Here is an 18,904-nt window from a genome sequence, read left to right as displayed (position 1 = left end):
TTTTTTTTTTTTTTCTTTTTCATCATGCCTAGAAGTTTCTTGAGGACATGTACCAAGTCAATTTAGATTATAGTGATATTTCCAATACCTACTTCAGTGCCTGGCATATATTTGTAGCTAATTCAATGATTTATTGGATGACTATTTGGCAGAAAGCTGTCAAAAGCACAAAGACAAGACTGTTCCTGGCCATAGGAATATGATAGGAGACACATTATTAGAAAGGACTTCCAGGCAAAGGGAGTTTCCAAATTGGGCTTTGGACAGCTTCAATTATTTTGAATGGGGAGGAAATGCATTTGAGGACACAGGAAATGAAAGTAAGGCGGAGAGCTAGGGAAAGCAGCAGTGTTTGGAGAGAAATGGCATATAGTTCAGTCTGACTGGAATTTAGGGTGGGGGAAGGGATTATCGGAGAATGTGCTAGAAAAGCAGATCTAGCCAGATTGTCGAGGCCAAGAATGCTGGCTCACAAAGAACACTGACTGCAAGCTGAGCGGGTGACACTTATTTTAACAGATTAACAGAGGCAGATAAAAGGATGTGGTCTTTTTTCATTGTATTGTGTCCTTCACCATCACTTTTAGGGACGTGTGTGTATAAGTGCCATTCTTATTTTAATAGGAAGATTTTAATAATGTTTATTGTGGAACTGCTGGAAAACACGAAGTTCTGTGTATCTCCTGGAGTCATGCCTTATGTATCGCTGATCCTTGGTGCCTTTTAAATACCATCCAAAATACTCCTCAGAATGAAGTGAGATATAAACAAATAAAATATTTCAGATTATGTAGTTACTGAATAATATAGATGAACATAACTGGAAAGCTTCTGCCGCTAGTTTTCATAGTTAATCCTTGTCAGGGGAGTTGTGGCCATGGAGCTTGGCTATCCTACTCTACCACAGCCAGCTTCTTCCTAGAGATCTGCTATGGGTTTGAAGCTCTTCATCTGAAGACAGATGCAGGGTGGGGAGTCTGGATAACGTCCGGAGAAAAGCAATAAAAATGATTAATAGCTTGGAAAATAAGACCTCAGAGGGAGGTTTAAAGAAGTTGAGAATCTTAATCAATAGCGAAAGAATGGCTTAAATGTCTTGAATCACAGGATAGGTGCTTTTTTCTTCATTTTCACAGTGAATACATGGAGAAGTGGGCTTAACGTGTAGCAAGCAAATTCATATTAGACCAAACAGGAAAAAATACTCACAAGTATTAACATTGGTTTAACACTTACAAATGCAGACTGAATTATTCATTTAGAATAGAGTAGTGATTACCAGGAGTTGAGGGTTGGGGGAAGTGGGAAGATATTGGTCAAAGGGTACAAACTTCCAGTTATAAGCTGAATAAATTCTGGAGATCTAATGTATAGCACTAGATTACAGTTAATAATACTGTATCATGCACTTGAGAGTTGCTAAGAGAATAGATCTTAACTGTTCTCACCACAAAAAAAAAATGGTAATTCTGTGACAGGATGGAGGTCTGGTGGTAATTATTTTGCAATATAATTATTTTTCAAATCAACATCTTAAACTTACACAAAGTTATATGTCAATTATATCTCAATAAAGCTGGGGAGAAAACGAGAATAGAGTAGGTGCCTGTCTGGGACGTTTTAGACAAAGTAGTGAAGAACTGTATTTCCATTGATTCTTCTGTCCGGGTTTGTTGTTGTTACTGTTGTTTAATAACATAAATTTCTGAAAGATTTATGTGTCACGATTGGGTTTTCTGGAAGCAGATACTGAGGCAGTGAGAAGTGTAAAATATTTATTGGGGAGCGAACCTGTGAATGGGAATGAGAAGCAGGATTGGGCAGAGAGTGCCGTGAGTCTGTGTGACAACCTGGCAAAGCCTCTGCCAGCCAAGCAGGAGCTCAGATCACAGCTTGCCCATTAGAGGGATGCTGCATTAGGTGGAAATACCAGACCTTTGTATCCCTGCTTTGTTCAGTCATTGGCTGGAGGCTGCTGCAAGAAGAGCATGCCCTTGGTTACCATTGTGTCATTGGCTGGGGGTTACCCCACAAGTGGTGTGACCTCAGCTGGAAGACTGAGGCAGCCCCTGATGGCCTAACAGCTGGAGGCCGAGAGTGACCCACATTCCTCACAGCTGGGCAGTGAGTCCTTTCTGGAAGGGGAATCTGAGTGTCAATCTCCATGTCTACCACATGGTGAACAACACACTTCTCTGTGATTGCAATTAAATAAGTATATAAAAGCCAGCTTTCCACGTTCAAATGCAATTTACAAATTATTATTGAAATATTCACCTTTTTTGGACACAGAGTTACATGAAGTAGGCAAATGCACCTAAGTATGATTTCTCAGGTTTACCTTCGAAAGACCACAGCCTAAGAATAACAGTAGGCATTCAGGATCAGACATTTTACCCACATTGTTTATAACCTCCCAACAACCTTGCAAGATAGGGACTATGATTCAGTTTTTCAGTTGAAGAAGCTGTAGGTCACATTGTTTAGGAGATTTTTTTTCTGGATCCCGTGACTATTAAGTGGCAGAGCTGATATGTTAGATGTTTGTATTTTTCTAAAGGCACTTTGCATTTTACCAAGGTGACTGATGTGAAAAATTACAAAAAGGAATATGGCTGCCTAGCTTGTATTTTATCAAAATAATTTTTATGTATTTTAGTCCAGATTCTGGGGATGTTTGACATAATCTTTATTGTATTAAAATAAAATATTATGGCTTTTGGCATACACTTAACCGGATAGAATTAACTTTTGACTGGATTCTTTGTAATACTTGGGTAATTGTTTCCTGTATATGTATATTTTAACTTACCACATTTGTTTGAGAGAGTTATGACTCCTTTCCATAGGACCTTGGGGTTTAGAGATTCCCTTTTTATTTATAGCTTTATATATTATTTACCTAATCTTCTTTAAAAATAAGATAATGCCACAGTCAAAATATAAAGTTCAACCAGACTATGACATCAACTGTAAGGAATTTCTGAGTATAAAATCAGTCCTCCTATCGCTATCTTTTTTTTTTTTTTAATCTCTATCTTTTTTGGTATTTTATACACAACAACATGTGGTAAGCATCTCAGTAGTATTTTCCTAATTTTTTAACTGATGAAGTTGACTTCTCTCTTCTATTTAGAAGTCATTAGAATCAGCTGTGTGATCAAACATCTACTTCTAAGGTTAGAAAAGTGATATTACAACTTGTTTTATTGATAGGTAAATTCAGCACCAGGACACTTTATCAACTCACACTTAATTCATTCAGATTTCATAAGAATTAGCCTCAGATCAGGCTAAAATTTGTTTTATTGACTAAAGTAGTCGTGTGAACAAGCTGGGGGAATAGACTAATTATTCAAAACAAGTGTTTTTGAAGAACTTTAACATGTTACGTTGCTTTGCTAATGATGCAGCTAAACAGCTGCCATCTTTGTATTGAGATGGAGAGACCATCTATGAAATAATAGAAAATATATACATTGGTCTCTGACCCTGATTCTTGGCACAGAGCTCATAAATCCTTTGGAATTTCCTGGGGTGATAGGCGTGTCTTTTGTTCTAATGATGTGATTCTTGGTGGGCTTCTGGATGGGGGCTGGTTATCAGAAAGACCAAGTCATGATCAGAAGCTTGGAATTTTCAGCCCCACTCCCCATTCTCCAGAGAGGGGAGAGGGGCTGGAAATGGAGTTAGTAATTGATCATGCCTCTGTGAGGAAACCTCCATAAAATCCCAATAGTATAGGGTTTGGAGAGCTTGGTTATCACATCCACATAGTAGGAGGGTGACATACCCCAACTCCACAGGAACAGAAGCTCCTGTGCTCAGGACCCTACCAGACCTTGCCTTATATATCTCTTCATCTGGCTATTCATATGTATCCTTTGTTATATTCTTTAATAAACTGTTATATTCTTTAGTAACTGTTTCCCTGAGTTTTGTGAGCTATTCTAGCAGATAATGGAATCCAATGGGGAGGAGGTAATGGGAACCTCTGATTTGTAGCCATCAGGCAAAAGCTGTGAGTAACCTGGGGACCTTCTACTTGGGATTGGCATTTGAAGTGGGGAACTGTCTCGTGGGGCTGAGCCCTTAACCTGTGAAATCTGATGCTATCTCCAGGTAGACGGTGTCAGAATTGAGTTAAATTGTGGGACACCCAGCTGGTATCACAGAATTGCTTGGTGTAGGAAGAACTCCCACACTTCTGGCATCAGAAGTGTTGTGAGTGTGGTAGTCATGTGAGAGTAAAGGAAAAACACAAGAGGAAGAGGGAGTTTTTTGCAATTCATTATCACCTATCTATCTAGCTTAATTCCACCTTAGGAAGTTCTGATTTCTGTAACACTGTCTCGGAAACAGTTTCTAAAAGCCACTGTAGTATGTATATGTGTGTGAATGTATGTATAGGCAATTTAATATACTCTTATTATATTGATGTTCATTCCTGGAGCCAGTGAGAATGAAAAGAGGAAGCCTGTACTACACTCTGTTGATGCATTGACTATAGTTAACATACTCTGTCACCTCTTTATTGAGTCAAATAGTGGTACCAATAAGATAAGGTCCCCTGTTACCTGAAAATGTGACCTTATTTGGAAACAGGGTCTGTGTAGATGTGATTAAATAAAGGATCTTGAGATGAGATCATCTTGGTTTTAGGGTGGGCCCTAAATCCCATGACTGGTGCCTTATAAGAAAAAGGAGAGAGAGTCTTGAGACACAGAGGGGAAGCTCCAGTGAAGACAGAGGCAGAGATTGAAGTGGGGTGTCTCCAAGGCAAGGATTGCCGGCAGCCACCAAGAAGGTCAGAGGCTGCGAGAGAATAAATTTCTGTTGTTTTAAGCTACCAAGTTTGTGGTAATTTGTTGCAGTAGCCCCAGAAACCTGGCATATCCTCTCACTGGAACCTTCTATTCTGAGTTGAGAATATTAGGTCAGAGGGACCATCAGATGTGAAGGCCAACACTTGCTTGTGAGGTCATCTCTCCACAGGGTGATCAGGGAAGGTCCTTACCGCTTCCCAGCTATATTTATTTCTATAGCACTTTTCAGCACATGACATAGTTCATACTATATTTTTCTTTTTTGTTGTTTAAAGATTATTTATTTATTTATGTGTTTAATTTATTTTTGGCTGCATTGGGTCTTAGTTGCGGCACACAGGATATTCCTTGAGGCATGCAGGAATTTTCGTTGCGGCGCGTGGGCTTCTCTCTAGTTGTGGCATGCAGGGTTTTTTTTCTCTTCTCTAGTTGTGGCGCTCAGGCTCCAGGTTACACGGGCTCTGTAGGTGTGGTGCGCGGGTTCCAGAGCACGTGGGCTCTGTGGTTTGCCACGCGCAGGCTCTTTAGTTGAGGCGCGTGAGCTCAGTTGCCCCGCGGCATGTGGGATCTTAGTTCCCTGACCTATGTCCCCTGCATTGTAAGGTGGATTATTTACCACTGGACCACCAGGGGAGTCCCCATATTTTTCTAATTTTTAAAAATTGAAGTATAGTTGATTTACACATTTTTCTAATTTTTAATGTTTATTGATGTCTCTCGCCCACTAGATGATAAGCTCCACAAGAGCAGGGATTTTCGCTTGTTTTATTCCTTGTTACACAGACGGGTAATGAAATTATTAATTCAGGATTATCAATTGTCAATTACCAATTTAGTCAGTGGTGTATGATGAAAGGAACACTTGTATAACGCCAGAGTAACACTACACAGATTACTTTCAGGTTGTAAAGGAGAAAATATTACTATTAAATAGAGAAATCAAATTATCACCACCCTCATCCAGTGGTTAATATTAGTATCATTAATGGTGGGTCAACCAGGTTGTATGTGTTTTCTTAGGTGATGCAAAATGAAGTAGGTAACATTACTGATGATACTGTCTAGCCACATGTGCTTAACGTAAATCCACAGAGCCTTTCAATGTAGCTCTCAGTTATGAAGTAAGGAACAAGCTAAATTTTACCACGGAAAAGAAATTAGACAAATTCAGAAGGTGGTATATCCTGTAAGATAATGGTTCAGTGTCATTAAAATAAAGGGTCTGTTCCAGATAAAAAGAGACATAAGGAATAAAACAACTAAGTGCAGTGTATGGGCTTGGATTGGCTATGATTTGTACAAATCAGTCTTAAATGGAGTATTTGGATCCATGAGTAGAATCTAAATTCCTTTTTTTTTTTTTTTTTGGCCTTTATTTATTTATTTATTTTTTATACAGCAGGTTCTTATTAGCTATCTATTTTATATATATTAGTGTATACATGTCAATCCCAATCTCCCAGTTCATCTCACCACCACCGCCCACCACTTTACCCCCTTGGTGTCCATGCATTTGTTCTCTACATCTGTGTCTCTGTTTCTGCCCTGCAAACCAGTTCATCTGTACCGTTTTTCTACATTCCACATATATGCGTTAATATACGATATTTGTTTTTCTCTTTCTGACTTACTTCACTCTGTATGACAGTCTCTAGGTCCATCCACATCTCCACAAATGACCCAATTTCATTCCTTTTTATGGCTGAGTAATATTCCATTGTATATATGTACCACAACTTCTTTATCCATTCGTCTGTTGATGGGCATTTAGGTTGCTTCCATGACCTGGCTATTGTAAATAGTGCTGCAGTGAACATTGGGGTGCATGTGTCTTTTTGAATTGTGGTTTTCTCTGGGTGTATGCCCAGTAGTGGGATTGCTGGGTCATATGGTAATTCTATTTTTACTTTTATAAGGAATCTCCATATTGTTCTCCATAGTGGCTGTATCAATCTACATTCCCACCAACAGTGCAAGAGGGACCCCTTTTCTCCACACCCCTCTAGCATTTGCTGTTTGTAGATTTTCTGATGATGCCCATAGAATCTAAGTTCTAATATTAGGTGAAATAAACATTTTTTGAAATAAAGATAGTGAATGTGAACTGGAAAAAATAAAAGAATATTGAGTATGATCTCATTTTGATAAAAAATACAGTGTTTCACTGTTCAGTAAAACAAATAGTTAAAAACAGTATGTACAGTATAATATTAAAGAGAAATATACACATGCAGATTTTTAAAAAGATTAGGCACTTAGCTCATAGATTTCTTTGAATTATTGTTTCTGGATGAGAGGAAGGAAAATTGCCCTTGGGGTACAAGTGAAAGAGGAGAGTGGGTACACAGAGACCAACCTGCTTCACATTTCAAGGCATAAAGCTGCCACACACATAAAGATGAACTGTTCGTTACAATCAGTTTGAATAGCTGTAGGCACAGAATAAATTTTATAATTGCATGCGTTTAAATTCTCAAAATTTCTGGATTTGTTTAATTTAAATTGACCTTCTCCTAGTTGATTTAAATTAGTGAATTTTATTAAATCATGTCATACCTAGCCCCATTTGTTCACTACGTGTTTCAAAAAAAATCTGGAAATTTCTTTTAATCTTTTTTTTTTTTTTTAATTTAAATGATTCTACCCTTAAAAGACAGAATCTCAATGATTTGATCTAGGGTTTTATACTCTCTACATATTTTTTCTTCCTTTCCTTCCTGCCTCCCCCTCGCCCTCATGTTTCCTTTCTTCCTTCCTTTCATCCATCCCTCTTTCCCTCCTGCCTTCCTCCTCTTTTCTCTGTTTGTTTCTTTCCATCATCTACCAACACCATATTCATTTCAGATTTTTTTAGAAGAAAAAATTCAAGGGCCTTTCCTTATGAAACCCCCTGATTTCATTCTTATCTGTCCTTCTTCAGAGAGAAGCACTATCTTTTTTTTTATATGCATGATTTTATACTGCTATATAAATACAATGTTTCATTGTTCAGTAAAGCATAAATTTCTGTAAGTTGTTTTGATAATGTTATATTTTTGCATGTTTTTGAACTTTCTATATATTATACTATACAAATGCTTTGCAGCTATTTCTTTTGTCAATGTTATATTTTTGAGATTTATCCATGTTGCCATAAATAGGTAGATTTAGTTTGTTCATTTTAGCTGCTGCATAGTGTTATATTTTATGAATCTATCAAAATATGTCCTTTTAAAATTTAAATATATTGGTGTTTCTATTGTTTTGTTTTCATGAACGGTGCTGCAAGTAACATTTTAAAATTTCTTCTTGTGTGCATGTTACAGTTTCTCTAAGATATATACATGTGAGCAGAATTACTAAGTGTTAGGCAGTGTGCATCTTCACCTTTCCTAGACATGCCAAATCGTGCTCCAAAGTGGCTGTTCCAGTTCCATCAGCAGTAAATGAGAATTCCTATTGTATCACATCTGGCCAAAAATAGGTATTTTCAGACTTTAAACATTTGCCAATTTGATAATTGTGAAATGATACCTCATTGTTAATTTATTTCCCTTTATTCCTAGTAAGGTTAAAAATCTTTTCACATATTAAGTGACCAATGGATTTGCTGTTTTGTGAACTGCCCATTTTTCTGTTGGGTTACTGATTTCTGTGCAATCTTTACATGTTCTGGATGCTAATTCTTTGTTAGTTACATGTGTTACAGATATTTTCTCCCAGTCTGTGGTTTGTATTTTCACTATTTGTGTTATATCTTGTCGTTAAAAAAAAGGCCTTATTTTTAATACAGTGAATTTATTAATCTTTCATTATGTCATTTGTGCTTTTCTGTGTTTTATTTAAGGATACACTTCAGCATTATTTAGTCTCTTTTATTTTCTTCTGAAGTGTTTAAAGGTTTGCTGTTCACATTTAAGTTTTTAATCTCCCTGAAATATTTTTAATGTTTATATAGTATAAAGTAGGGAATCATATGAATATCTTATTTTCCAATCACCACTTGTCTATTAGCCCTTCCTTTTTCCATTGTAATTATACCTCTGTCATGTATCAAGTATGCACACATGCAGTTATGCTCCAGTTTCACTGATCTATTTGTCTGTCATGCTCTCATTACTCTGACTTATGAATGGGAGCAATTTTCTATTTTATACTGTCTAATTAGTTATTTACAAGTATATAGACAGTTACCAGTTTTTTTATGATGAGTTGTATTTGCCAATTTTTCTGAACTCTTTCACTAATGGTTTTCTTACTGACTTGAATCAATGAGGCCTAGATCCTACTCTCAACTTCATTACTAACTAGTTCTGTGACCTTGGGAAAGTTACTAGTGTCACTAAACTTTAGTGTTCTCTTTGCAAAGAGGCAGGTCTTAATACCTAATTCACAAGGTTGGGTTGTTGTAAAGGTAAGATAAGAAAGTGAATATAGGTAGTGTAAGAGACCCCCAAAATGCTAGTTCATTTTAAAAATTTTATTGTCTGACAGAGAGTCTGGCAATTAGTAGATGTGAAATAAAGGCTAATTAAGTCAAATTTTATACACACATAAACACACACATACATACTCCGAAGACCCTTCTTGCCATTCAAAGCTTCGGGTTACACTAGGGAATTTCTTTTGTTATGAAGTCACAAGCCTCATTTGTTTTCTCTTCTTGAATAAGAACATACTACCCCTTTTATTAAAGAAATCTAAAACGTTAGGCTGGGGGAAACTCTTCCAGGGGAGATAACTGTCTGGAGAACACCAAGTTATCTCTTGGTTTCAGGTAAGATACACGTGCTTTATATGATTCATTATAGGTATTAAAGCTGTCAGAGAAAAAAATGGCCATTACAATTATGTGACTTTAAAGTATTTTCCAAAAGAGCCATATCTGTCATCAGTTATGAAAGCTGACCAAATGCGCATGATGACAGACAGACAGCTGGTTCTCATTCATATTAAGTTCCTCTCAAGCAAAAGGAATGTTAAGGCAATCTGGCCTCATATTATGTTGATTCCAAAGTAATTACATTTGTTATTTCCAGGCAATGCAGTAAATCAAGCCGAGGCAAGTAGGTGGATATTTCACAGAAGTAATTTCGGAGACCATTAAATATGATCACGTGTTGTGTTGAAGCCTCTTCTGCCTCAAGACAAATAATGTCCAGTCCAGGTGTGGGGGAGGGGAGAGAGTGGGAAGCAAATTTATTTCTTTTGAAAGATAGGAAAACCATGTTTTTCTACGTGTAGAGGGAGAATTTACTAGAAACAAAGGAGTCTAGTTAAGGCACGCAGGGGTCAAAGGAATGGATGAACTGCCCCTGTGCAAGAGATTTGCTATCTCTCTGTTCTCAGTCCAAAGGCTGCCAAGTCCAGCTGCTTCCCAGGCAGTCGTATACCTCCCCCAAACACACCTGCTATCCCAGCACTTTACTCTGCTGTGGGATAAACTGGCCCTTAATTAACGTCTACAGTGCAAGGGTTTATGACCCTTCTGATTTCATTATAGTTAGAAACTCTGTAGAGCTTACTCCCATTCACATAAAGGCCAAATGCTTTTAGAACCCTTTAATAAACCGATTGCCTAAAGGCTAAATTCAGGAAGGAATCTAATATAGACACTAAATGATCATTTTGCTGTCTAAAAGTCTCTGTTCAAAATGGACATAATTCTTCTTTTAGCCTGTGATCTGACCTCCCATTAATACCAGCTTCCTAAAGTATTATCAAAATGCAAGAATAAAGAAAAGCAAAACTGAATTTGACTTTAAAGGGCATCCTTGCCTTAAACAGAGATTTGCCTAAGAATAAAATTAAGACTCGTTGACACTAACCTTTTTTTCCTGTAGACATCAGAGATCTAACTGTCAGTTGTTCAGAGCATTTTAAAGAATTGGGGAATAAAAATATCTGTAATGCTTTAGAGGAAAACTGCCTGGAGGCCTTAGGAAAAGGTGACCTCTGGAAGACCTTCCCAGCTCTGCACCATTCCTGGAGAGAGCACACAAACTGGATCCATGTGTACGGCAGCAGGGGAAGGCATGGCTTTTGATCCATTAGGGGTAGGCTGGTTTCAGTTGCCATGAAATAATCTAATCTAGTGGTGAAGATTTTTCACTTCACGTCTCTTCAGAGAAATCAGGCCCTTCTTGTACCTGTAACATCTTGGTTTAACTTGGCCAGTGTTTGTTAGTCATTTAGCTTATAGCCTACAGGAGTTCACTCAGGGAACCTGAAATCAGAAATGACATAAACACATGAGGATGCATAGAGAGTAGGGAGAGGGAATGAGAATTATCAGTCAAGTGGAAATCATATATATATATATATATATATATATATATGATATATATATGTGTGTATATATATATGATATATATGTGTGTATATATATATATATATTTTTTTTTTTTTTTGCTTAGTTTTGTTTCTTCTCCCCAGATTCATTTTCTACATCTACATGTTATATTTCAAAAAAGGGCCAGAGACAGCTTATTAAGGGAAGTGGGCTTTGTTTTCCTTATTTTCAGGAACGTTTGAAATTCCAGAACATTCACTAAATAAAATTAGTTTTTTAGAACAAGTATGATTAGGTAAATGGAGAGGAAACTAAATATATAAATATCTATATACAATGCATACATTGTATTATATATGTACATAAGACAATGTATGCCTTGCCTTTAGCAGGTCCAGAATACAGATAGTGTGGAAAGTTTCAAGAAAAGCCGAACACAGGCATGAAAATGGTGGGTGATGTCATTACATTTTTCTTACTTTACTCATTTTTTTGCTCTGCTTCATATGAGGATGTCATAAACATCTTAATCTACACTGAGGGTACTAACATCCTGCACTGTGGAGCCCAACAGTCCCAGCCATGCCTGGACTGGATTTCTCATGCTTGTTTCCCCAGCCTGGGGAACATCACACTCACTGTCTGTGGCAGGGGCCTCAGCTGCTTGGGAATGCGGATTCTCTTGCTAGTTTCCCCATTAATCACCTGTGTGACATTGGAGACCTCACTTCACCTCTTAGCCCCTGGTCTTCATTTACTTGGCAAAAAGTAATTTGCAGCACATTTTAGTGAATTAACTACTTAATGAGTGTGAGTTTGATCTTGGAGCCTTAAGACCGCCCCCCCCACCCCGCCCCATTCAACAATTCTTTGTTACCATTTTTCACTCAAAATATAACAGATTTTTAGTGTCTTGGCTAACAAGGTGGTACGTCAACTGGCAAACTTAACTTTTTCTAGATAGGCCAAGAAAGGTGCACTTGAATATTAGTATGAAATCCTGAAATTATTTGTTCCAGCCTTGGGGTTTTGAACTTAGGTAATAATAGCAAGAACTATTGGTTATTACACACGTGACAATTTTGTACACTGTTTCAAAATGATTTAAACAGTGCACCCCTTCCTCTAGCATGATGTAACCTTCCTCCAAAGCACATGGCTTAGGGAGCACAGCACAAATTCGATTTCAGACCCACACACCTGCTTACCAGGCAACACTTTTTAGGGCACCACTGTGCAGTGCACTCGTAAAACAATATGTGGTGGCCCTAGAGGTATCATGTGTATGACAATCCCAAGACATACATAAACCTTACAGCATCTGGGAGGTGATCATATCACCTGTACCCATTAAATGATAACCCCCTTTCCCCCTCCCCTCAGCCCATGGTCACCTCTATTCTACTTTCTGTCTCTATGAATTTTCCTCTTCTAGCTACCTCATGTAAATGGAAGCATATGATATTTATTGTTTTGTGTTTGGCTTATTTCATTTAGCATAGGGTTTTCATAGCTCATCCACGTTGTAGCATGTATCAGAATTTCATTTCTTTTTAGGGCTGAATAATATTCCATTGCATGGGTATACCACATTTGTGTATTTATTTATCCATTTGGGTTGTTTCTACCTTTTGACTATTTTGAATAATGTTGCTATGAACACTGGCATTTAAGTATCTGTTTTAGTCCCTGTTTTCAATCCTTTTGGGTATATACCTAGAAGTAGATTGCTGGATCATATGGTAATTTTATGTTTCACTTTTTGAGGAACCATCAAACTATTCCGCAGTGACTGAACCATTTTACAAAACCACCAACAATGCATGAATGTTCTAATATCTCCACATCCTCACTAATACATTACTATTTTATTTTTAAAAAATAATAGCTAGCATAATGGGTGTGAAATAATATCTCATTGTAAGTTTGATTTGCATTCTCCTAGTGATTAATGATGTTGAACATTTTTTCATGTGCTTATTGGCCATTTTTATGTCTTCTTTGGAGAAACATCCATTCAAGTCCTTTGCCCATTTTCAAATTGTTTTTGTTGTTGAGTTATAGGAGTTTTTATATATTCTAGATATTAATTCCTTATCAGATACATGATTTTCAAATATTTTCTCCTATTTTGTGAGCTGCCTTTTCACTCTGTTGATAGTGACCTTTAATGTGCAAGAGTTTTAAAATATTGATGAATCCCAGTTTATCTATTTTTTTCTTTTGTTGCTTGTATAGCTGATTTTAATGTATGATTTAACGGTGATATTCACCTACCGCATGTCCATTTGACAGTTGGTAGAAGCTATCTTGTAGGAAGAGTAGGAGTTCCACATCATGGAGAATTGGAACTGGTGTCCTCATGTGATTGATTACTACCACTGTACTGCAATGCGTTATAATTCAAGTGTCCTCTTAAGAGGATTTTGGATCATATTTTTATGTTATGTATGTATTTTCACTTATATATTTACTAAATTAACCTTTACAATTATGGAACAAATGGCTGATAAAATATCTTGCACAGAAAACTCAAATGCAAGATTAAACTAATAATGCAAGATAAAACTAATAATGCAAGATGAAGACAATAGTAAGAGCATGGCAGAGTTGACACTTCTCCTTCTACTAGGAGCTTTTTGTCAGTCACATTAAGAAGATCTGACAAGAAGTTAGTAAAAATTCACAAGTATCAATGTAACTATTTTAAAATATGGATTTACCCGTACTATGGTTAACAACATATCATACTCTAAGTATATATTATTAGGATATTAGGATATTAGTCAATGATAGTTTGGAAGTATGAAAATTTGCAAGACATTCATAAATATTTATGTTTGTCACATCATTTTAAATGTGTTTAAACATTATTGCATCCAGAACATATTTTTAGAGTAGGCTGATATCACATATGTACACAAATTTATATTTATATAACCAACACTTACTGGGGATGAATCCTCCAGTTTTTTTTTTAATTGATAGGGGTATTTCAAAAAGTTCGGAGACCACTGAGTTCTATAAAAAGGAGTAAACTTACAGAAACATTTATCTATCAGCCTCGTTGGCTAGGGAACTGCACACTTTTATGCCTAGAGTTTCTTTTCACTTTAATAGGGAGCATTTTCTTTTTTCAAATTTTATTTATTTATTTTATTTATGGCTGTGTTGGGTCTTCGTTTCTGTGCGAGGGCTTTCTCTAGTTGTGGCAAGTGGGGGCCACTCTTCATCGCGGTGCGCGGGCCTCTCACTGTCGCGGCCTCTCTTGTTGCGGAGCACAGGCTCCAGACGTGCAGGCTCAGTAATTGTGGCTCACGGGCCCAGTTGCTCCGTGGCATGTGGGATCTTCCCAGACCAGGGCTCGAACCCGTGTGCCCTGCATTGGCAGGCAGATTCTCAACCACTGCGCCACCAGGGAAGCCCTCTTTTCACTTTAAAACTGTAACACTGACTTGACTCCAGTCTGTTTGGCAAAAGTTCCTTGATGGGTCACTGCAGAGGCAGCAAAGAATTAGCATGTTTGGCTTTATTATTTATGTGACAAGTGTACTTTTTTTGCCTGTGTTTGTACAGACTTTGTGTGTGTATAGTTGAGTAATCCTTGGGACAAAACAATTATAACCCCAGGAGACTGATTTGATACCAGAAGAAAATATCATAGCTGAGTTGAGTGATGAAAGCCATTCTTTCTAAGTTGTGATCTAAGTTGTGTTAAAAAGAAAGATAATTTTCTCAACAGCAAAACTGTGGCTAATCAATCACATTGAATCTGGGTTTCTCACCATGCCATTCTATTCATTCTATTATCCAAGCTTATAGATTTGCTAGCATCCTTGTGTACTCAGGCATTCACCCACTTGTGACTCTTCTGCCCATTTCACTGCTCATTAACACATCCATCACAGATTGAACGTGGACAGAGATGGGAATTTTATCTCGTGGCTTTATTCCCTTGTTGTTTCTATCAGCATGGAATTTTGGGGTTATACATGAATTTTCTTTATCCATGTGGATCTTGACTTCAGAACCATGGATAATCAACTACCAATCAAGCCTACTTTCAAAACAACTATCTTAAAACCAAGACAAGCTTTTCTGGTCATGCTTTAGATGGCCACAGCTGTAAAGCCATTTATGAGAAAACCTGGAATTTTGATATGACTTTATAATAAACTTTTGCATTTCTTTTAACTAGAAGGGCAGCAAAGCCAGGCTAGGCACTGAAAATTTTTTCCACATAAGACAGCCTAAGGTTAATAGAGAAGGTAGTTTTCAGCTTGCAGTTACCCACCCTACCTAAAAGCTGCAAGTTGGGCTGGGTTTATAGAATCATGAAGTTAGAAGGGAACTAAAAGGATACGATAACTTGCCTCTTCCAGGAAATTGTGGTTATCTGAAGTCTAAAATAAAAAGCTTCTTTTTCCAAAGGGAGTTAACCCTCTTAACATGGGATTGCCCTCTACAACATCCTGAGAGACTTCCTTTTAGTCTGTTCCAGATGACCATGTCTTCTTGACTGTTTCAAGTGTTGGGGAGCTTTCCATTGATTCATCTTAAAGTGGATTACCAGCACCTTGAATTGTTCAAGTCCAGAGTTGATCTTCAACTGGCTGATTCCTTCCTTTATCACATCCTTTCCTTATTGCATCTCCGGCTCTCTCATTAGTTAGTCCCATGGAATCTGTTCTTTGGCTTTACTGAACCTCTAGGTTTATGATCATTTCATTTTTCTGTTAGTCTGCGAACCATCTTTGGCTTCATATACTTCTCTGCTTAGTCAGGATCACACAGTCCATCACCCCAGCTTCTCTCTTAACAATAGCTTCAATGTCCCTGGTCCCTTTTCTGAGCTAATCCCGTAATTTTCCCATGTTCAGTCCCTAACCCCATTGAATAACCAGACCCCTGCTATCAAGAAACCTGTTCACTGATAGGCCCAAATAAGATGGGTAGGTAATATGCAACATAGCCCTTTGCATCCATGCCCCTGGAGACCCCTAGCACTTTTCTGATATCTTTGTCAACTTGAGACATTGTCCCAAGATGCAACCTCAAAAAATGAGGCATCCGGACTTTCAGCTTCCACTCAGGAATGTAGAGAGCTAGATGGAATCTCACTCTCACCCTTTAAATAAAAATATAGCCAGGCAAATTACAAGTTCACTACTTTTATTGAACTCAACAGAGAGCTGAGTTTTCAGGGCTACTGACTAGTATGAAATCTAGGAGTAGACATGCTCTTGTGGGTGAGATGAGATGCAAGCACTTGCTTACCTGGGATAGATATATTCAGATGCTGCTAAGGGGAATTTAGCTGGACCCGCCCCCTTTTTTAACTTGATGAATTGTGGAACCATTCATTCTCTAGAAGTTCAAGTAAGAAAAACAAATTATATTGAAATATAATTATATTTATACTTGGCATTTGGTTCATCAAACTAATGTGATCTGGAGTTATTTTAAAGACCTCACATTTTCTCAGCAGAAGGAGTCATCTTTCTGTGGACCTGACCCTGGTCCAATTTCTTATTCATCTCTTGACTTAAATTGAATAAGTCTTTATTGAAATTAGACTGCTTGGCTGTGTGTCTCCTGGAATCGATCTCCTCCAGGACCTAAATGTTCTCAGTTAATGAGATGCCTTCTTGTTATTGCTTATAAAGTCACTAATACTTTTCTGAGAGTTTATGAATACAATTTATGTTAATGTGTATCCACCCATAGAATAACCTGAGTAGCTATTTTCTCATTAAGGCACTCTTAGCCAGTGTATTACAGTAGAAGTTTTATTCCTAAGGGTTATTTCTGGTCATTGGAAATTTTAAGTTTTTTTCACATTTAATTTTATGTAAACTGGGACTTCCCTGGTGGTGCAGTGGTTAAGAATACACCAGCCAATGCAGGGGACACGGGTTCGATCCCTGATCCAGGAAGATCCCACACGCTGAGGAGCAACTAAACCCATGTGCCACAACTACTGAGCCTGCTCTCTAGAGCCCGCGAGCCACAACTGCCGAGCGTGTGTGCCACAGCTACTGAAGCCCGCGCGCCTAGAGCCCATGCTCTGCAACAAGAGAAGCCACCACAATGAGAAGCCTGTGTACCTCAGCAAAGAGTAGCCCCCGCTCACCACAACTAGAGAAAGCTCGTGCACAGCAACGAAGACCCAACACAGCAAAATATAAATTTAAAAAAAAATTAATTTTATGTAAACCAATTGGTTATTTATAAGCTTGTTTATAGATGATTTGTTCCACTGTTTATAGCTCTAATTAGGAAATGTATAAAATCAATTGTTAATGAAGTCTGAGTCAGTAAGATAACTCTTTGAAGGAGTATAAATGTGAGATCTGGAGATTTTATGGAGGGATGACTCTCCTGCTGTTCTTTCAGTAAGCATCTGTTTTGCTTTGTGTGACTATTTCTCCTGGCCTTTCTGCAGCACAAAACCAAAGCAAAGGGGACTAGAAGGGGCTCAGAGTTAGTCCTGTGTCCTGGGAACAAACTTAAGCTAATTGTTCCACCAGGGGTTTGAACCCATGACCTAGACCTCATTATATCAAGTTCTAACCAACTGAGCTAATAAGGAAGAAACCTGTGAGAGGAACATGACATCAAGTCTAAAGCAATACATGACACCACGTCACCCCAGCAATCACTGCTTCTATTCTCACCCTTCTCCAAAAGAATTTTGGAAACCATCTTTTTAGGAGAATTTTCTGATAAACCTTACAAAGTTAGAAAATTCTTCAGGATTCAACAACATGGATTTGGTGCCATGACAGACTCATAGGGAATGACAGAACTCCCCAGACTTAACAAGATAATTACTGGTATTTTCAAAACCGAAAGAAAGATTTCTTTTCTACCATGTGTCACAATGAGAAAATGCCACAAGATATTGGAACTATTATCATCATTGTTTATTTCAAGAAGGAACGTAAGAATTGACTTGACTTCCAAATGACTCATCCTGGGCATGTCGGAAATATGTTATTCATTCATTCATTCATTCATCTTTTAATCAAAAATATTTATTAAGCTTCTTCTCTGTGACGGGAATTGTCATAGGCACTGGAAGATACAGAGATGACCAAGATGGACAAGACCTCGTTCCCATGGAGCCTATATTATTGCAGGGGAACATAGACAGTAAACATGTAAGCAAATAAATGAGCAAGAATTGATCATTAAACGGTGATAGCACATGATTTCTCATGTACTAAGTGTGAGCTTGGCTTTGAAATCGTGCGCTTGAATCCTACCTCCTCTACTTGTTAGTGCTGTGAACTTCAGAAAGTTTTTTGAGCTTTGTGAGTGTCAGGTTCCTGGTCTGTAAAATGATGCTGTTTTGCTATGTTAAATAGTACAACATAAGTAAAACATATGGCACTTAGCAGGTACTCAAGAAATATTAGTTCTCCCTTCCAGTGAAAAAGAACGATATAGTGTTCGTCTCTCTTACAATAACCAGATGTAACTTATTTTGAGCACTAGGTATAAAAAGTTTAGAAATACAGTAAAGAATTTGAGCTATGGTACTTTGCAGAATGATTTTATTAAAATACATATAATTCCGTCAAGAACATTGTTCGCTTTAAACATAAAGGCTGTTCCATTATAACCCTGCTTTCCAAGATAAAATGAACATTTGCTAAATCATGTTTAACTTTTCACTAGTGATTTACGGCACTCTTTATCTGAAGATATTTTTCTTCCAACTTTTCAGAGCTGAGAAACGGAGCAGACAATAGGTTAAGGGGAGAACTGCATATTTAACTTAAAACTTTTCATCTCTGTGCTC

This window comes from Balaenoptera ricei, chromosome 7, assembly GCF_028023285.1.
Source record: "Balaenoptera ricei isolate mBalRic1 chromosome 7, mBalRic1.hap2, whole genome shotgun sequence".
Classification (NCBI taxonomy): Eukaryota; Metazoa; Chordata; class Mammalia; order Artiodactyla; family Balaenopteridae; genus Balaenoptera; species Balaenoptera ricei.
This window is presented reverse-complemented; position numbering follows the sequence as displayed.